This window comes from Suncus etruscus, chromosome 14, assembly GCF_024139225.1.
Source record: "Suncus etruscus isolate mSunEtr1 chromosome 14, mSunEtr1.pri.cur, whole genome shotgun sequence".
Lineage (NCBI taxonomy): Eukaryota > Metazoa > Chordata > Mammalia > Eulipotyphla > Soricidae > Suncus > Suncus etruscus.
Genome location: NC_064861.1, coordinates 51,012,975 through 51,034,781, shown reverse-complemented (window position 1 = coordinate 51,034,781; position 21,807 = coordinate 51,012,975). Strand labels below are relative to the sequence as shown.

The following is a 21,807-nucleotide window of genomic DNA, read 5'->3' as shown; positions in this document are numbered from 1 at the left end:
TCTAAAACTCTTGGCAGAGCCTAATGTTAACAAGGAATTCCCCATGTACAAATCTGAATTTATGCTAATGAGTGATTTCACTTACACCAGGGAGATCTGAGGTGGTTCTAGATTCAACCACTTATCTGCATAGTAGTTGGATGGCAGAGCCCAGTTCTATGTGGACAGAAGTTCCCGATCTTTCGTATCCTACCTCATGTATCTTGCTGTGTACATATGTGTCCTTAATAAACTTTACTTCCAGGGGCTGGAGCTCTGGCGGGAGCAATAATGTGTCTGCCTTGATTGCGCTAGCCTAAGATGGACCGTGGTTTGATCCCCTGGCATCTTATATGGTCCCCCAAGCGCATAGCTAGGAGTAACCCCTGAGCATCACCAAGTGTGGCCGAAAAACCACACTAAATAAAAAAAAATAATAAATAATTAAATAAATAAAAAACACACAAAACTAACTAAATAAATTTCCATTAAATGTAAACGTTTTTGAGTTCTAGAAACTGTCCTAGCAAAAGTTAATCAAATTCATTAGAAATCAAGGGTCTCTGATTCACAGCCAGGTCTGATGTTCAAGAAATTATTGAGGGAAAAAAATGGATGGTACCAGAAGCAACCAGTCATATGAACAGAATGGAAATAAAAAATGATCAGACTTAAACACCAAACCCAGAGTCAATGACAACAGAATAGATACCCAATCTACAATAAACTATACACGAAGAGGACCTGCTATATTAGCATTCCAGGAGGAAAAGGGAGGAGGAATAGGATGCATGCTAGGAACAGGTGTAACTGCCTCTGCTCCTGCCCTTTACTGGGAGAGAATTCCGGCCAGCAGCTTTCTCTCAACCGGGACAGAAGGCAGAAAGCAGCTACAAATAATTCGCGAGTGTTAAGCTCTTTTGTGAACACCTAAAAAATTAAGCTGCAGAAGTTAGTAAATGCTCAAGGTGCGTTCCAGTCAAGAGGCTTTAATGAGGGCAACAGGGCTTTTATGCCCTGCTTGTGTGGGAGGGGTAATAACATAGGATTGAAATATAAACCAATCCGATTTGTACAAGTACAACAATTTTAACCAATGGGAGCATAAACACATTTTGATGGCGGGAAGGATAAAGAGGAACCTGGCAGGATGGGGGGAGGGGAAGCAAATCCTTAAGCAAATAGCTAATTGATATTTACGCAAATACAATTTTTGTTTAGCCTATTTTTCATTTAAATCTTTCTTTTGTGCAAGCAATAAGGATCATAATTTAAACTTTACAAAAACCTATCTATAATTACGTTTTTGAGAGCAGTTACAAAAACAGGTTCCATGGAAAGGTTAAGGAATCTGGTTAAGCCAGATTCTGTGTGTCGGGCTAAATTTATTTGCAGAGTTTCTTTTTGGCTCGGGGCTAAGCAAACTTTATGGCTTGAATCAGACGGTGGAAAATTCATACAGAGTTCCTTTGATATGTGGGATGCTCCGTCTCCCACAAACAGGGGTGGAGGGAGGAAATACTGGTGGTGGGAATGGCCCTAATTCATTGTCACTATGTGCCTTAAATATTACTGTGAAAGATTTGTAATTCACTTTGATCACAATAAAATTTAAAAAAAAAAAAGAAAAATAATTGGACTTGCCAGTGGCACCAAAAGAGGGGGCTGAGGCATGCAGCCTGCAGGGCCAGAGACAATGTCAGAACTGAAAGAACAAGCCTCACACCCAGCTGGAGACCAGTGAACAGAAGTGTTCACTGTGTGGAAGCTCAGGGTGAGCAGTGATGGAGAAGTACAAAGATAAAGGAAGCACAGGAAGAGGGGTCCTCCCTTACAACAGCTATTACCGAACTCAACTGCAGAAGATGAGTGAGCCATTTTTGTTGTCGTTGTTCTTTTGGGGCCACACCCGGTGGTGCTCAGGGATTATTCAGACTCTGCACTTAGAAATTACTTAGGGGGCCCCGGAGAGATAGCACAGCAGCGTTTGCCTTGCAAGCAGCCGATCTAGGACCAAAGGTGGTTGGTTAGAATCCCGGTGTCCCATATGGTCCCCCGTGCCTGCCAGGAGCTATTTCTGAGCAGACAGCCAGGAGTAACCCCTGAGCACTGCTGGGTGTGGCCCAAAAACCAAAAAAAAAAAAAGAAAAGAAAAGAAATTACTTAGAAATTACTGCTGGAGGTACTTGGGAGACCATATGGGATGCTGTAGATCAAACCAGAGTCAGCCTCATGCAAGGCAAACACCTTGCCTGCTGTGCTATCACTCTAGCCCCGAGTGAGCCATTTTAAATCAGTATTGCAATGGCCCTATAGGACTTTGCACATTTTCTGACTTTCAGTCTTCTGTGGTATCCTAGCTTTTATAATGAAATGTCTATGCTTCTGCCTTCTGATATTAATTAGATGCTATCCATTAGTTCCTTTTATTTTACTCTGTAACAAGTAACATGGTCTTTTCATATGCCCCAGGCTTTGAGGCCTCTCAAATCAGGTGAACTGCTGAGGACTGTGAGATCACTGGGTTCCCCTCATGAACAGTTGTAATATGCTAGGTATCTTAAACTCTTTTTTTTTTTTTCTTTTTTTTTTTTTTTGGTTTTTGGGCCACACCCGGTGACGCTCAGGGGTTACTCCTGGCTATGCGCTCAGAAGTCGCTCCTGGCTTGGGGGACCATATGGGACGCCGGGGGATCGAACCGCGGTCCGTCTCCTAGGCTAGCGCAGGTAAGGCAGGCACCTTACCTCGAGCGCCACCGCCCGGCCCCCCTTTTTTTTTTTTTTTTTTTTTTTGGTTTTTGGGCCACACCCGTTTGACGCTCAGGGGTTACTCCTGGCTATGTGCTCAGAAATCGCCCCTGGCTTGGGGGGACCATATGGGACGCCGGGGGATCGAACCGCGGTCCTTCCTTGGCTAGCGCTTGCAAGGCAGACACCTTACCTCCAGCGCCACCTACCCGGCCCCATCTTAAACTCTTATTTCCAGTATATATTGCCTTCAGCATCTCAAAGAACAAAAACAAAGTACAACAGAAATCAGATGCAAACCCATTCCCCATTCCCCCATCTTTCCCTTGGAGTCTGAGGGCATATTGGCTGCCTTTTCTATAAGGGACTGACAGTGAGTTTTGTAGGCTTTGTGGGCTAATCTCTGTCACAATGACTCACCTCTGCCATTGTATCTTAAAAGAGTATAGGCCATGTGTAAACAAATGAGCATGACTATTCTTCAATAAAATTTTAATCACAGGAGTCCTAAAAGATAATTCGCAAGTTAAGCACATGCTCTGTATGAAGGTAAGGATTCAAACCCCTGCACCACATGATCTACCAAGAAAGATCCCCAAACATAAATCTAAAAATAGCCTAGAACACTGCCAGATGTGGGTCTCAAACATAGACAGAAAAAAGAAACAAACAAAGAGAAAAATGATTAATCATCCCCACTTCAATTTGGAGTTCATGTAATTTTCACAAGCCACAATATATCATCGAACTTTGGATGTGTTCCTTTGACTCCCCACAATGACCTGAAGACCCAAAACCTTTTTTTAGTTTATATGTGCCACAGGGCTTGCCAATCTCTGCTTTGGGGCAACGTCCCAAAGACTGCAGATTGGCAGCTGTCTTACACAACTATTTTGCGGTTAAGAGTACTGCAATAGATCACTAGATTTAAATCTTGATTTTTGCTTTTAGGCCCACCTGACTGCAATAAGGAATTACCCCTGGCAGTTCCTTGGAAACCTATAGGATGTTGAAGATGGAACCTGGGTCACATGCATGTCTGCCCCACTTTTCAATGTTCTTGTATCACAGACCAGCAGCAATCTGCAGAACTATGGCTGAAGATCATTGCTCCAGTTAGTGTCTGAGCAACATCTGGTACCTGGTTCAGCACTTACTGCTAAATGTGCCTGCAAAGTTGCCTCACCTGTCTCAGTAGGCCATAAACAGTGTAAAGATAAATAAGTTGAGTGTGGAGCAGTAATTCTGGATACCTAACAAATTAGTATTAGTACTACTGTAAGTCCAGTTTGCCTTTCAAGTCTGTGTACTCCCTTATATACATACACATCTTGCTTGCTTGTTCTATGTATCTTTGCTTGTTTTTTCCATTCTGGTGAAGCCTATATTTTCTCTTAAACATGTATTTTTCACTCCTCACACCTTTCTAAGTAAGTTTCAATTAAAATGTGATCTCATTTCATTAATAACAATACTGTATGTAAATCATGAGAATTCAGGAGTCAGGAGCCAGCTCAAAGGGCTGCATGGGGGCCCTAACAATTATACAGGGTTATTAAGGCATGCAACACAACTCCAGTTTGAACCAGGGCACCTCAGAGCCACATGAACATCATCTGATAAAACCCTGGAGGTCACCAGTAAATGTGGCCCTTGTGGCCCCTAAGCAGCTCCAAACAATAATAGCACATTTTCTGATCCTCAAGTTGAATCATCTAGCGTGCTTTATTCTGAGCACTGAGGGCCACTCCACTAAAAAATGACTGATGCGCATGGGTTCAATTCCAGCACCATTTCCTCACTCTAGCACTGTCAGGTTGAACCAAAACAAACAAACAAAAATTATACCTCAGTTTTAAAAAAAAAAAGATTAAATGACAATAGTCCTATTGTATTTGCCTTCCTTCTGTAAGCACTTTTATTTGGAGAGTATATACTGGGTAAATCTTTTTTGTAGATGATGAAATCTGCCTAGTAAATGTTCTTTTTGACTATGTCACAGAAGGGAATGGGAACTCACTGCCCTTTTCATGAACAAAACTACATATGAAACCTTCAAGGCTCTTTCCTTTGCCTTATCACCCACAATCCAAATGGCCCAGTTATCCAAAAACTACAAAGGGTGGAAAAAGAGATAAAATGATAAAGACCATCTGTCTTTTCTTCAGTGTCAATGCATTTGATCAACTACACAACGAACTTGAATGAAAAGAAACCAACTACGGTACCTTCCCTGTGGAATTTCAATATGCCAAACAATACCTATTACTATTCACTATGAAATTCTAATTTTACCACATGCTCAAATATCAATTCTTTCCACCTCAAAGATCCTGCAACCTAACAAGCACACATTTAACACTGCTACATTAAAAAATAGAGGAGAATGTAACCAACAGATGTACCTACTCATACTGCTTTTTCTTCAGAATAAATTGCCTCGAATTGGAGATAGAACACTGGTAAAATGCTGGCCTTGCACACTAAAAATCTAGGTTAGGCCCCCATCTGGGTTAGATCCCTGGCACCACATATGGTCCACCCTAGCCCTGCCATGAGTGAGTACAAAGCCAGGAGTAAGCACACACCCATAAAAAGAATAGCCTGGTATTTGTTTTCAATTATTTTTTTTAAAACCTCATGACACATAAAAATTTTTACATTTTATATAGCTTGGGTAAGTAGAAGATAGGACATTACCAGGGCCAGGAGATAGCCTGGAGGTAAGGCAACTGCCTTACGTGCAGAAGGACGGTGGTTCAAATTCCGGCATCCCATATGGTCCCCCGTGCCTGCCAGGAGCGATTTCTGAGCGTGGAGCCAGGAGTAACCCCTGAACGCTGCCGGGTGTGACCCCCCAAAAAAAAAACCCACAAAACAAAACAAAAAAGAAGATAGGACATTATGCCCCAAACCTGATTTAAATCTAGCAATGTTCATTTACTAGTTGAATGTGGGTCTAATTTCCCTTGCAACAAAAAATACAAAGCTTTTCTTTCAATTTCTTCATCTATAAAAAGATAATAAGGCCAGAGAGCACATGGTTTGTATGCAGGAGGTTCGGGGAAGTGCCCTCTAGTACCCAAGTACCAGCAAAGGTGACCTCCAAAACTAAGGTGGGAGTACCTTCTAAGAACCATTGGTATGGGCCTCACCTCAAAAAAAGAAGAAAATTCCTATCAACTTCAAGGGGTTGATCATAACAGAAAGTATTTTATAATCTCTGGTTAATTACTATTTTAGTTTTTTTCCCCGAAAATTGCCAGTTGGCAACATTTTGTTCTTTAATTATAACTATCTCTATTTGAAAAATCTTATAGGGCCAGAGAGATAGCATGGAGGTAAGGCATTTGCCTTTCATACAGAAGGTCGGTGGTTCGAATCCTGGCGTCCCATATGGTCCCCCGTGCCTGCCAGGAGCGATTTCTGAGTGTAGACAGAGCCAGGAGTAATCCCTGAGCACTGCCGGGTGTGACCCAAAAACAAAAACAAAAAACAAAACAAGAAAAATCTTATAGTAAATGTTTGCTGCTAAATTATAACTTATTTAATCACAACTTTACAGCAATAAGACTTTCTGGAAGACAGTTAAAATTTTATTTGGTTTGGTTTGGTTTGGGGTTACTCCTGACTCTACATTCAGAAATTATTTCTGTTGACACTCAAGAAACCGTTTGGGATGCCAGAGATTGAACCCGGATCAACTACATGCAAGGTAAGCACCCTACCCACTGCACTATCTCAACAGTTAAAATTTCTAAATGTAAGCTTCAAATGTATATTATGTTCCTCAGATAGTTTTATTATAAATCCAAATTTCCACTATGAAGGTATAAAAGGAAGCTAATACTCTTAATTTCAAGTGGAAATCTTACTCTCAAATCCTATCAATTGAACAGTTGAAGAAGAATCTTCAACACCACATAAGTAGTCTACCTCCAGGCATCATAATTTTAAGACCAGTTCTGATTTCTCTTCTTATGATGCTTAAATAATAATATCATTCCAAATTTTAATGTATTTGTCAACTGTCAATTATAATAAGCAAAAAGAAAATACAATTCACATACTATTTCAGATTTCTCTGAAGAGAAGAAAATGAATTATTCTGAAAAACATAGTTAGGAGTCAGAGGGTTAAGGTACATACATGCCTTATATGTAGTAGACTCCATTTTGTTGGCTTTGGTTTGTTTTATTTTTTAAAGCTACTGTTGAATCACTAATTTATTTGTGATTGGTTTCCAGCATACAATGTTTCAACACTAATTCCCTCACCAGTGTCCAGTTGACTTACAATTCCCCACCCTCAATCTGCCTCCAACAAATCACCAGTTTGCCACTATAAGGGGCATTCTTTTATATATGTTTCTGTCCTGTGCTTTCCAGTACAGTTGCTGATTGGGTTTCCTACATGGCCCTTTACTTTTCAGGAACACCTCCTCCTCCCAAATGAATGTTTCCTCCACCATAGATGTTGCCCCATCCTGCCCTATATCCTAGAGCCCTCAAGTGGCTTGCGTCCTACTGAGTACCAGTTCTCATTTGGTTTGTTTACTTCCAAGCTGCAGGGAGTGACCTTCAAGCATGGGGATGGGGAAAGGGAGAAATGATCACAAATGGTGGTACTCAAGAGCGACCCCTGGCGGTGCTCAAGAGAACACAAGCATTATGTGCGGTGCCAGGGATGGAACTAAGTGTCAGCAGGATTACAAAACAAGCACCTTAACTCCTGTACTATCTCACCAGTCCCTATGATTTACAGTCCCATGAAACTCAGTTAAAAGTGAGACCTAATTATTCAGAATTTAGGCTAAAAAAAATGATCTTCCATTCCAGAGAAATGGAAGACAAGTGTGTAGAATTCAGCTTCCCAACAATACCACTAATATTACTACATCTTCCTATCTTTCTTCTTTCCTTTCTGTGGGGGCCCACACCTAGTTGTATTCAAGGTTTACTTCTATCTGTATACTCAGGTATTATTCCTGGTGGTCTCAAGGGAATTTATAGGGTGCCAGGGATTGAACCTGGCATGTTCAATCAGGCAAGGTAAGCATCCTACCCACTGTACTTTTGTTCTGGCCCCAATATTACTATATTTTTCAATGAAGAAAGAAAGGCACCATTGTGTCATAACTGAATACAGAGAACTTTCTGGCCAACTCTCTGCTGAGCAAAGCAATCCTTTCTGGAAGAAAGAGCTGTGGACTCCAGCCTGGATTTTGTTTTTGTTTGGCGGGGGAGAGATTCTCCAGTTTGAAACTATTTAAACACCATGATTTACAAAGTTGTTCATAATAGAGTCATTTCAGGTATTCAATATTCCAACACCAATCCAACCATTTGCATGACCTCCCTCCACCAATTTCCTAAATTACCAACCTTCACCCTAGTCTGCCCCTTAGCATACATAAAATAATTTGCTTTCGGGCCCGGAGAGATAGCACAGCGGCGTTTGTCTTGCAAGCAGCCGATCCAGGACCAAAGGTGGTTGGTTCAAATCCCGGTGTCCCATATGGTCCCCCGTGCCTGCCAGGAGCTATTTCTGAGCAGACAGCCAGGAGTATCCCCTGAGCACTGCCGGGTGTGGCCCAAAAACCAAAAAAAAAAAAAAAAAAAAAAAAAAAAAAAAAATTTGCTTTATACTGATTACTACAAACATGTATCTTATAATTGTGTTACTGATGTTACTGTTCAAGAACTTGCTGTTATGTGCTAGTTGAACCTTTTGTGCTATTTCTTTCATTATTTGAGTTTAGTGGGCTTCTACACAACTTTCCCACCTTATTTTCTGTGTTGCTAACTATTGTCAGTCCTGTGAACTTTGCAGATGTCCTGTGACCACATTATAAGCTGCACACTCCCACAGCTATGTCACTAGGATTATTTAGCACCATAGTATCTTGGCCCTACTAGGTTCAGCATTGCAGCACCATCTCTCTAAAATCAGTCAAGGGGTCAAACCATTTAAATTTGAGCAGAAGCAGGTGTGGGTACGTGGAACACTGCCCTCAAACAGGGCAGAGCTTCACCTGTTCCATCTCAAGAAGGCTCCAGTAATCTGGACCCGAAGTTCAGCCTGTTTATTTGTAACTTAGCACTGGCCAGTTCCCAATTCTAACCACACTTTTACCAGTGAGACCAGGAGGTTTGCTGAGATTTCTAAGGTCCTACCTGTTACAAAATTTACCAATGTGGTTTATTCTGACTCTATCTTATTTACCAACTTAAAAGACACCAGTACTCATATGTGAAAGGTCTTTGCTCCAACGCTAACTCATATCCCTAGCTGTAATCTATCTTTTATTGGGAGGGGGGGAACCTGGTGATGCTTAGGGGTTACTCCTGGCTCTGCACTCAGAAATTGCTCCTGGCTTGGGGGACCATATAGGACGCTAGGGTATCGAAACCAGGTTCATCCTGGGTCAGCCACGTGCAAGGCAAATGCCATACCGCTGTGCTATCGATCCAGCCCCAGCCCTAATCTATCTTGAAAATGACTAAAGATGCCCTCACAGAAAGTCCCATTTTAGTGATGATAGCAATTATTTTGGGGTCAGACTCAGCAGTGGACCCGCCCCCCATCACTAATCAAACTAAATGAGAAGTAGGGAGAACTCTGTCCTTTCACACTTTCTGGTAATCTGAAATAATTCTAAAAGTTTAAAAAAAAATCTACTACACATAAGAAATAGACCTTTCAAAAGGCTAGGGATGTGGCTTAGATGTACTTGCCTTGCATGTATGAGACCCTGAATTAGATTCCTGGAACCGAATAATCCCCTGAGCATCATTAGGTATAGTCTATGGAGGACCCAGCACACCAGGGTGACTCAGGTGAACCTGGCACTAAAGGGCTGGAGCAGCACCGCATCCTCGTGCCCTTCCACTGAACTGCATGCCCCAATGATTGAGAACCAATAGTGTGGCCTCAGGATTCTTGAACACTGCCCAGGAACCTCTTCCCACCCCCAAATAGCAGAAGGTTTGGGGATGCAAGCTCACCACTCTCTAGTTCTGCAGTTGCTGTTCCCTTTCCAAAAATGCTCTTGACCCAGATATTCCCATGACTTGCTCTCATTTCAATCAGTTCGCACTTCAAATATCTTGTCCTCCTTTTATTAAAAAAAAAAATTCTCAGATAATATATTTTGTATCTGTGAGCTTACTGGCTGTGGTGTTCATGAGGGAGGGCCCATTTTATTTGCCATCATCCCAAAGTCTAGAACAGTGTCACAGGGTCCTTTCTTTTAAACTGACTGGACTACTATATGCCAGGTCAAAGCACATAACTGTTGTCTAGGAACACATCAATGAATAGCCCTTTCACATTCTAGAAGAGGAAGACTAACAGTACAAAGGATAAGTAAAATATGCATAGCAAGGACCACTAAAGCCAAGGGTGGCGAACACTCGGGGCCACAAGGGGCTCCCGGCCAAAATGAATGTGGCTCTTTGCCTCTTATCATTATTTTGTATACTGTGGCTCTTTGCCAAGTTTGGATTTTGTTCTGCTGCTTCTGAGGAGGGACCTCGGAGGAGAGATCTCTGAGCGCGGAGATGCGTCATCCCGTCTCCCATCCCTCGGAAACAACTGCTTGGGCCAGTGAGCGGGGACCATGTGTCACATGTTGGGTCACATCTTGACATTAGTTCTTAGTGTGGAGGACGCAGCACACCGCCACCATCACTGCAGGATTTTTACCCTCATTCAAAATGGCAAAATGCAATATGTGTTTAATATATTATTGTTAAAATCATATGCGTTTGTGTGAGTGTTTATCTGTTTTGGCAGGTTACTGCGTGGTGTGGCTCTCTGACTCTCACAGTTTAAAATTTTGGCTCTTTGTGTCGAACTTGTTCGCCACCCTGACTAAAGCAATAGAGGAAGACAGAAAATGAGGAAAACATGGCTAGGTAATCCTATGGAAGGACCTGAAAAGTGAACAGATACAGTGTTCATGAAGCCAAAGCATGCTGACATGTGGAAGGGAAGGAAGTAAACTGCAAGAGTGAAAGGAGGAGGCAACACTCAGAGAGCTAGGGTATATGCTCTGCATGCTGGAGCCCTGGGAATGATCCCCTGTGCTGCATCATGAGCACCAGGGGGATAAGCCGCTGAGCACTGATCGTGGTATGGCCCCACAAACAAAACAAAAATAAATTATATTGATTGACATTTTAGGGACCCAGAAACCAATGCCATACTGGGAGGTAGGACACACGTGGCCTGAATCAGATCTGTGATTAAGCACCACACTGTGATGAAAAGCTAAGAGGAAGCCTGACCACTACCCACCTCCCCCAAGAAAAAGCAGAAAAAGTCAGGAAATCAGTAGAGGGTTTTTTGAGCAAAGAATCTTTCCAGTGGCTGTGGTGCAAACTGGAGCTAGGGTAGAAGCATGGAAAACACATGAGAGGTTATTTCACAGTCTAGGCAAGAGATGGTGGGAACTTGGCCAGACTAACAAGCACTGAATGTGGAGAATGAGAACAGTTAAGGGTAATATCAACCATATGGACCAGTCTTCTATATTACTGAAGTTGAGAGGGGCCAGAAAGAGAATAAGACTAGTAGTTGGGGGGGGGGGGAATGGAAGAGCTTATTAGCAAACCCCAATAATCCATCCTGGTGGAGACATAAGTAGGCAGCTGGAGAAAAAGCATCGCAGACCATAACTTAACAATAAAAATTAAAAGCCATGAACCTGGATAAAACCACCATGAACGAAATTGGAACATGTCCCGACACAAATGCACCAACAGCTGAATGAAAGCTACTATGCCCAAGGATACCTCTAGAATCCTCCAAACAATAGGCTGACCCCTGTGCTCTTTTTGTACTGCTAAGACATTTCAACCTAAATCAAAACTCATCGACAGTATGTCAGATCTCTGACCAAAAACCTCTCTCCAGTGGGCACGTAATGTATTGGGGGAGAGTCCTTGGGTCACACCCGGTGGCGCTCAGGGGTTACTCCTGGCTGTGCACTCAGAAATCATCCCTGGCAGGCTCGGAGGACCATTTGGGATGCTGGGAATCGAACCACCGAGAATCTCCTGGGTTGGCCACATGCAAGGCAAAACACACCCTACCGCTGTGCTATCTCTCCGGCCCTGTAATTTATTTTCTTTTTAATATGGAAAATAATAAACACAACCCTCGTCTTTTTACGGGGACTGGAGAATATAGGGGCCATCCTCCGGATCTTAATTCTTGGCATCTCCCACTTTTAAGAGCTGCATTGCCGGGGCCGGAAAGACAGCATGGAGGTAAGACATTTGCCTTGCATGCAGGACGGTGATTTAAATCTCGACATTCGATATAATCCCCCCCCCCGAGCCTGCCAGGGGCTATTTCTAAGCGCAGAGCCAGGAGTAGCCCCTGAGCACTGCTGGGTGTGACCCAAAAACCAACCCCCCTCCCCAAAATAAGAGCTGCATTGCCTTGGATGAAGATCCATCAAAGGCTGGGTCAGGTCCCCAAAATGCTCTCCTGCCTCTCCTAAGACGCCTTCTGATACGATCTAGGTATGCACCAGCGAGCTGGCAGGTAGCTATGGAGAGAAGGTGAGCAAAAGGAGAGTGCGCGGAGGATGGGGGAGCAAGCATTCATTCATTCATTCATTCATACAGCGGCGGGGCGCGCTGCGGCTGCGGCTGCAGATTCCAGGGAAGAAGCTGGGCCCAGGTAGGCCACAGGACGTCCACGTTCCTCCCACCGAGGAGGGACACGGCAGGCAAGGCCCGAGCGCGGCCCGATCCACCATCCATCACGAGGGTGGGAGTCCTCCAAGGCAGGTGCTCGCTGAGTCGAGGCCCGGAGACAGGAGGGCGTGTGCCCCGGGCTACCCGGATGCGGGCGGGAAAGGCGAAGCCACTGCCCCAGCCCCGGCGGATTTCCTTCCACACGTCCTGGCCAGTCCCCGCTGCTCGGAAGGACACGGCGGGAGGAGACGCCCTTACCTGGCTGGCACCACCGCCACTGCCGTCTCTTGACACCCGAATGCAGACGAAAGAACGCGCGGCCGCCGCTTCTCGCGCCGCTCGCCCGCGCTTCCGGATTGGCTGAGCGCGGCCGCTCCCAGAAGGCCCTGCGCGGGCTCAACCAAATTAACTTTATGGACATCCGAAACGGAGGACAAGAACAAGAACAAGGCGGGTGGGCGTGGCCAGGGCGTGGCCTGAGGATAGCCGGACACGCCCATGGCCCCGCCCGCGCCGCTGTCAAGTTGGCAGCTGTCAGGTTGGAGTCTCCCCGCCCACGTGGCTCTACGGCAGTGCTTCTCGATTATTTTCTGTCATGCCGCCCTAGGAAGAAGAAAACATTTTTCGCGGTCCCCCCCGCGCGACTGTAAATAGTATCTTTATTTTAAAAAACTTTAACCTGCAAAACAAAAATATATAAAATAATTTGAGCTGATTTTTTTAATCAGAGGTGATGTCTGGCTTAATGGCCACAATGAGCATGTTTTGCAATGCATTGCTTTTCGAAGCGGGGTTTGAAGCAGGACACAGCGACTCTCAGCTCCAGAGACATACAGAGACATAAACACGGGCTTAGCTTGTTAGGACAGTGTTAGCCGAGGTCAAACGCGCCGCCCTTTTCGGAGCCTCGCGCCCCACCCCTGGGGGGCGTGCCCCACTATTTGAGTAGCACTGCTCTAAGCTAAGGGAAGGATTCCTTAACTACCTGTGTGGATTTTTGGGGTTTTTTTGGGGGGTGGTGGGTCACACCCGGTGACGCTCAGGGGTTACTCCTGGCTATGCGCTCAGTAATCGCTCCTGGCTCGGGGGGACTGTATGGGACGCACAAAGTTAGGAGTAAGATATAAGCATTGTCAGGTGTTCCACTAAAATAAAATAATAAAATGAAATACAATAAAAATAATAAATAAAATAAAATAAAATAAGAGGGGGCCAGAGAGATAGCATGGAGGTAAGGCATTTGCCTTGCATGGAGAAGGACGGTGGTTCAAATCCCAGCATCTCATATGGTTCCCCAAGCCTGCCAGGAGCAATTTCTGAGCATAGAGCCAGGAGTAGCCCCTGAGTGCTGCTGGGTGTGACCCCAAAACCAAAAATAAATAAATAAATAAATAAAATAATAAAATAAAATAAAGGAAGAGAGGCTAGAGCAATAGCACAGCTGGTAGGGTGTTTGCCTTGCATGCTGCCGACCTCGGATTCTATTCTCAGCGTCCCATATGGTCCCCCTAACCTGACAGAAGTAATTTCTGAGCACAGAGCCAGGAGTAACCCCTGAGTGCTGCCGGATGTGGCCCAAAATACAAAAAAAATAAAAATAAAGGAATAAAGGTAGTTGACCGCAGAGAATTCCTTATATGGTCAAAGAAGGCCTCTTTAAGCTGGTGCCCACTGAGCTAAAATAGTCATGAAAAAGGTCAGGCTTGCCGAATTCTGCTGCATGTTAAGCATTCTAAACAGAAAGGAGCTTTTTTGCTGGAAAATAGAAGGAGCAAAAGGCTGGCAGAGGATGAGGGGAGGCATGTAAACTAAGACTCACAGTTATCTGGAGCCAGACATCAAACCATTGGAAGAAAGTCAAGAAAGATTGGAGCAGTTTGGGGGCAGAATGATAGTACTGCAGATAAAGCACTTGCTCTTCGGGTAGCCCATCTAGGTTTGACGCCTGGTATCCAGATGTCTCATACCCCATAGGGTCTCTTGAGCCCTGCCAGGAGTGATCCCTGAGCACAGAGCCAGAAGTAAGCCCAAGCCCAAGCTCAGAGCATCATTGGGTGTGAACAGAGGATAAAAAAATTATTTTACACTCTTCATGCAGATTGGTACGTAGGCAGGAGAAATAAACTAAGAATCTACTGCTTTCCCAGTATATAAGGATAGAGGACTAGGGTCAGTGACTAAAGCAGCTATCTTGTGATCATGAGTTTAGTTCTTGGAACTGCCATATCTGCCCAGCAGGATCCTGGCAACTCAGCTGTCTGTGCCTGTAATATGTGATCCCTGACAGCCCTAGCAATTTCCAGACATATTTCAACCAGGTCCATGCAAGCACAGCAGCTAATCTGTACAATCCTAGGGCCAGAGTGATACTCCAGCAGGTAAGGCACTGGCCTTGCACGTGGCTGACCCGGATTCACTCCTTGGATTCCCATAAGCATCTCAGGAGAAATTCCTCAGAGTTGAGCTAGAACTAACCCCTAAGTATCATCAGGTGTGAGACCCAAAACTAAAACAAAAACAAAGAAAAGCCCAAACATGTGCAATCTCTGGTGTACACCACAGCTAAAAACAAGATGTGGGGGCCAGAACGATAGCACAGTAGTTGAGGATTTTCTTTGCATGCAACTGACTCAGATTTGATCCCCAGCATCCCATATGTTCCCCCAAGCCCATCAAGAATAATTCCTCAGAAACCCTAAGCATCGCCAGGTGAGGCAAAACAAACAAACAAACAAACAAACAAAAACTAAGGTGTCAGTGCACTGAGAACGTAGCTAGACATATGAGCACTGCAGTGACCCTCTCACCCATGAGCACGACAATCAGAGTGTCCTTGACTGCTGTCACTAATGGAGTGTGATCCCTCAAAAGTACTGATGCAAACATTGTAACAGAATATGGGACCCTCAAAGAGCATCAAAAGCAAATGTTCAAACTCTACAATGAAGCCTAATGTATATGACCAATCACCCCAATAACAACATCTACAGGGGGAAGGAAAGGGTAAGAAATTTAAAAACAAAGTATGGAAGCAGAGAGATAGCTCCATGACTGGGGTGCATGCATTAAGCAGGAGAAGTAGGTTCAGCCCCAAGCTGTCCCCAAGCTCCAAGCTGGGTGCAGTTTCTCAGCACAGCAATGTGCAGCCCCCAAATAAACAATACATTTTAAAATGAAATTTTAATTGATCATAAATTAAAATAAATAAACTGTGACAAAAATGGACATATGACACATGGGAAAAGTCATTCTTCTGAGTTGTGGAATCATAGGGCCTTAAAAGCTAGTGCAATTTTCAAAATTTCTGCCAGGAAATGACCACACTCCCATAATTCAGGGAGAAAAAGACTAAGATAGATGGGGTCAGAGAGATAGTACAGTGGAAAGGGTACTTGAATAAGGCTGACTGGGGTTCAGTACCCAGTACTTCATTTGGTTCCTGAAGTTCAGCTAGGAGTGATCCCCAAGCATTGCCAGGTGTGACACAAAAACAAAAACAAAAACAAAACCACAAAAGCTCTGTTGGCTGCCTGTTATGTGCCAAATGTTTGGCATTCAGAGGGAAACCAATAAACAAGGTTCCTGCTCCCTAGAGCTCACTGGTGAATTCTTCCAAATACCTAAGGAAAGGAAAAGAGAGAATTCAACAACCTGCAGTACATACTTGGAATGTGGAAGGGTTGGCTTTGACGCCCATCAGCTTGTTTTCCCAAGCACTATCAGGATCAACTTTCAAGCACCAAGTTGGAAGTTAGGCCCCAGGAGTAGGTGCTAAGCATCACCAAGTGTAGTCCCCAAATAAAACAATTATAAGAAAATTAAGAGGAGTTGGGGGAAAAAAGAAAAAGAAAATGCAAGAAAGAAGTCATACTATTTTTAAATAAAAATATATAGTATATATTTTTATACTATTTTTACATAAAGTCTAAATAATAGGAAAAATGGGAATGTTTTCCCTTTTTTTTTTGTTTTTTTTCAGTCACACCCGGCATTGCTTAGGGGTTACTCCTGGCTCTATGCTCAGAAATCACCCCCGGCAGGCTCGGGGGACCATATGTGACACCGGAATTTGAACCACTGTCCTTCTGCATGCAAGACAAATGCCTTACCACTGTGCTATCTCTCTGGCCCCATGGAATATTTTCCAACTTGTTGAATGATTTCCTTAAAATTTGAATATAAAATTTGTGTAATTTTACAAGAAAGAACTAAAACAATTATCATAAATAAAAGGGCAAGAATTCTAAAGTAGTAATTAACCAATTACACGAATAATAAAAACAGATAATATAGCATAATTAAATAGAATGTTTTTGGTTGTTTTGTGTTGGGAACTGACTTGTTTGAGGACATTTTGCTGTTCTTTCTGCCATAGCCCAGCTTTTCACCTAAAAGCAATATGCAGTCTTGCTGTAAATTTTTGAGCTAAGAGAAAAGAATGTGCAGCTGCAGGACATAATTTAGCTCTAAGCCCGGAGGAGAGTAAAAACTGCCTGGTACAGTTATCAGAAACTAGGCCCCATTCCTTAAGACCACATTCCGGAGTGAATTAGGCTGTTATCAATAAGTATATGCTACATTGTCTGTTCAAGATCACTGAGGCAAGCACATCTTGCACCATTTCCTGATAGTCAAGCAATTAGGAATGCAGCTAGAAGGACACTAAAAGTTTCCATTGAAACAGCACGTTCAGCATAGCTTGAAGGTCATCCAGCCCCCTAGCCCACTGTCCACTTCGCGCCAAAAGTATGATTGACAGCACCTTTGTACTGCCCCCTTCTCCTTCACTATAAAAGAAGGAGTTGTATTTCAATAAACGCCTTTGAACAGTGAAATATTGTCTTAGGCCATTTATTATTAACCTCTCTTAAATTTCTTACAGTGTGGTTGTGCTTCTACTCAGCAAAATAGAAGTGCGGTCGTCTGAGAAGCCTTCCCAGCTAATTCCTGCTGGCCGGGCCCCCCTGGGGGGCTTCTGGACCCTGCATTTTGGCGCCCAACGCTGGGCTCGAAGATCACCGCCACACTCCGAACGACTACAGGTCGGCGAGTCTGGAGCTCTTTCGTAAATCGCAGGAAATACCTCATCAGGGTAGGCGTTGAAACGAGTTAGCCTTAATCAAAAATTTAAACTGCAGTTTTTCCAGTCGTTCTGATCGCCGCCCCTGATTGGCTTTTGGGGCTTCACCCATAGGATACGCTACCATGGGTGTTTTCGTTGAGTACTGAACTTAAATTCATTAAATATATACAGTCTGAGTTGAAAGCCAGACATATAGAGGTTACCAAAAAAGATATTTGTAATTTTTTAATGTTTGTTCATGATGTTTGCCAGAAATCTAGTGTTCCTGGGCTCCCTCTCGCTCTAACTCTGTCTCTCAGTTTCCTTCCTCTTCTGACCCTTCATCTTTACTTCTGCCGCTGCACCCTCTGTGCAAAATCCTAAACAGCCCTTCACTTCCCTAGCTTCAGCTCCGTCCCTGTTCCACCAACTCCCCTCACCACCCTCCCCTCCTTAACCAGCAATTGCAACAATACAAAGCCTTTAATTGGAAAAGCCTCACAGCTGTTTCAAGCCGTGTGACCCCAGCCCCTTACACGCTCTCCTGCTTGAAATCTATTGGGGGCGGCGCTGTCTCCCCCGCTGAAAAGCTGAACTCTTGCAAAGTTAACTTTTTTCTCCACAGTAAAATCTTTCCTTCCAGCAAGCAAGCACAGATTCTAATCTCTGAGCTCATCGCTGGCTTCACCTTAAAGGGACAGCGCCCATTTTCCAAATCCCAGCTTAAACCCGGTTCCACACGTGGCAACAAACTTTTGCTACCCCCCCCCTCTTGGCCATGCGGCAGCTTCAGCAAAATTCAGCGAGCAGGGCGAAAACCTCCCATCCCTTACTATACAAATGCCTATCTTCCCTCAGGCTTTTATAATTGTCTCTCTGGTGCTACAAATGTTCCTTTTTTCCTGAGTTGGGATGCCTAAGTTGAAATGTTTTTCTAAATATAAAGGCCACAGTTGATAAAATTAAAAAGTCTTAAATGTGTTACAAAATGTCATAAAAAGTTCTTTAACCTATGCAAAGGTCACGTATGTGTGGCAATACTTTGTACCTGTTTTTAAAACTGTAAGTTTCTCTGTACCTAAGTGCAAAACATAAAAAAAAAAAAAAAATTATTTTTAATCTTAAAAGTATATGAAGTTTGTAAAGTGGTTCAGGTCATGGGCATTTTTTAATAGTTTAAGCTCCTTAATCTGCGTTTAAATAACATTTTGTAACATTTTTAACTTTGTTTTTGAGGAATAATTTGTAAATATAACACAGGTGTCTTTCTTACCTCTGCATTGGGAAAAAAAAAAAAGCAAAACTCCTTTGTTAAAATTACTGCACATGTTTAGAAAGTTAATTTTTTAAGAACTAAAATAATACAAGTGAGCAAAATAAGTTGGTCAGCTTTCCTTAACAATAATGTATAAACATTCCAAAACTCTAAGCTAAGCCTAAGCTCTTTTGAATGCATATAAATATAGCATGTGGTCATGTGGCACCTCAGAATTTCTTCATATTATCTGTGATCACTATGATCACAGAAAATCTGATGGAAAAAACTGCATAGAAATCCATGAGGCCCAGATATCCTGAACACAGGAGGCTCAATTATCAGCCACAGCTCAGTAAACCTTAGATGATGTTAGTAACACCATGAAGAGATATAATAATTATTGCAAGATAATTCTTAGTTATCTGAGTTTTGATAGTTCCATTTGCATTGGTATTATAACAAACAACATGAAGTAAATTTTTTTGTTTGTTTTTTTTTGTTTTGTTTTGTTTTTTGTTTTTGGGCCACACCCGGTGACGCTCAGGGGTTACTCCTGGCTATTGCGCTCAGAAGTCGCTCCTGGCTTGGGGGACCATATGGGACACCGGGGGATCGAACCACGGTCCATCCAAGGCTAGCGCAGGCAAGGCAGGCACCTTACCTCTAGCGCCACCGCCCTGCAATGGGGCAGGTTAGGGTGGTGGTGGTATAGATGAAAGTTGGGGGCAATGGTGGAAGGAAGGGCGTATTGTTGGTAGGACTGGTGTTCAAACATTTAATGCCTAAAATTAATTGCATTAAAAACAACCTGGTAAATCACAATGTTATAATAAAAATAATTTAAATAAGGGACCGGAGAGATAGCATGAAGGTAAGGTGTTTGCCTTTCATGCAGAAGGACAGTGGTTTGAATCCCGGCATCCCATATGGTCCCCTGAGCCTGCCAGGAGTAGCCCCTGAGTGCTGCTGGGTGTGACCCAAAAACCAAAAATAAATAAATAAATAAATAGGGCCTGGAGAGATAGCACAGCGGCATTTGCCTTGCAAGCAGCTGATCCAGGACCAAAGGTGGTTGGTTTGAATCCCAGTGTCCCATATGGTCCACAGTGCCTGCAGAAGCTATTTCTGAGTAGATAGCCAGGAGTAACCCCTGAGCAACACCGGGTATGGCCCCAAAACCAAAAATAAATAAATAAATAATGTAAATAAAAAAGCAATATTAGTTTCGAAGTTTGATTCCCAGGATGGCATGTTCCCCTTCCCACTAAGAACTGCCAGATGTAACCCTGGTGGCCCTTGTTGCCAGGCCCCAAACACTGAAGTGTCTTGCTAAAGGGTCAGGCCAGGCATGAACAGAAAGAGAGTATCTGAGGAAAATGACCTGGACACTCCTCAGCCCTTCTGGGGATAACCTATTTTTAAAAGAAATGTTAGATAAAAAGATAGGCAAGTAAAAAATAAGTATCATTACAGATAGATGATATGATTACCAAAGAAGAAAATCAAAAGAAACCTATAGATATCATATGAAAAGAAATTTTTAGAATCTGAAAAGATAGTACAGGGGTTAAGATGATTTTCTTGGGTCCGGAGAGATAGCACAGCGGCGTTTGCCTTGCAAGCAGCTGATCCAGGACCAAAGGTGGTTGGTTCGAATCCCGGTGTCCCATATGGTCCCCCATGCCTGCCAGGAGCTATTTCTGAGCAGACAGCCAGGAGTGACCCCTGAGCACCGCCGTGTGTGGCCTAAAAACCAAAAAAAAAAAAAAAATGCTTTCCTTGCATGTGGCCAACTTGGATTTGATCCCCAGTACCACATATAGTCCCCTGAGCACCACAGGCTGAGCAACACTAGGTATTTCTTCCCACACCCTGAAGAAAATAAAATTGAATTTAATAAGAATATAAACTATCAAGCTTATTTTAAAATTAAAAATATATTTCTGGGGCTGGAGAGATAGCACAGTGGTAGGGTGTTTGCCTTGCACACAGCCAACCCAAGACAGACCTTGGTTCAATTCCTGAAATCCCATATGGTACCCGAGCCTGCCAGCAGTGATTTCTGAGTGCAGAGCCAGGAGTAACCCCTGGCTTACTTATATATTACTTATATATACTTATACTTACTTATATATACATATGTATATATGTATGTGTATGTATGTGCTTTATATTATTTATACATTTCTCTGTTCTAGTAAGAAATAATTGGAAAGTGAAAATATTTTAGTGATATAAATTGCACTAAAATAAAAATAACATAATTGGGAATTTATGTGACAAACAAATAAACAAGATCTTTATACTAAAACCTGAAAGGCACTGCTGAGAGTGTCAAGGGAGACATAAACATTCTCCATATACAACATTTTTCAACTTCGTTTTGTTTCTCTTCCTTTGAGGCCACTGCAGCAATGTTCTGAACTGATATTACTTAGGAACAACCAGGTTTATACTCAGCAGTACTCAGTGGTGTTGGGGTTCAAACTCAGAGCCTACCTTTTTTTTTTTTTTTTTTTTTTTTTTGGTTTTTGGGCCACACCAGGCGATGCTCAGAGCCTTACCTTTACAGTTAACAAGCTCCTTTGCCAACACTACCATATTTTTCTTTTGTTCTTGTTTGGGGCCCACATCTGATGATGCTCAGGACTTATTCCTAGTTCAATATGCAGGACTCACTCCTGGCAAGATTGGAGGACCACATGGGATGCTGAGGATCAAACCCAGTTCAGCTGTGTACAAGGCAAATGCCCTACCTGCTGTACTATTGATCCAGCCCCACTACAATATATATATTTGGTTTTTGAGCCACACCTGGCATTGCTCAGGGGTTACTCCTGGCTGTCTGCTCAGAAATAGCTCCTGGCAGGCACAGGGGACCATATGGGACACCAAGATTTGAACCAACCACCTTTGGTCCTGGTTCGGCTGCTTGCAAGGCAAACGCCACTGTGCTATCTCTCTGGGCCCCACAATATTTTTGACTTGAAAACAGAATGTTGGAAAGAAATCAATTATTGGTGCCTAGAAACAGCTCAACAAGTGTATGC

General features: G+C 43.2%; 1 protein-coding gene across 1 annotated transcript in view; it reads right to left on the bottom strand.

The window, feature by feature from the left end:
• The window catches only part of NUP93 (nucleoporin 93), a 128,233-nt gene extending 115,467 nt beyond the window's left edge, over nucleotides 1–12,766 (bottom strand). The window contains exon 1 of the mRNA XM_049786122.1: nucleotides 12,696–12,766. The gene's annotated coding sequence lies outside the window, so the exon portion shown is untranslated. The remainder of the gene's footprint in view (nucleotides 1–12,695) is intronic.
• Nucleotides 12,767–21,807: the final 9,041 nt, after the last annotated feature.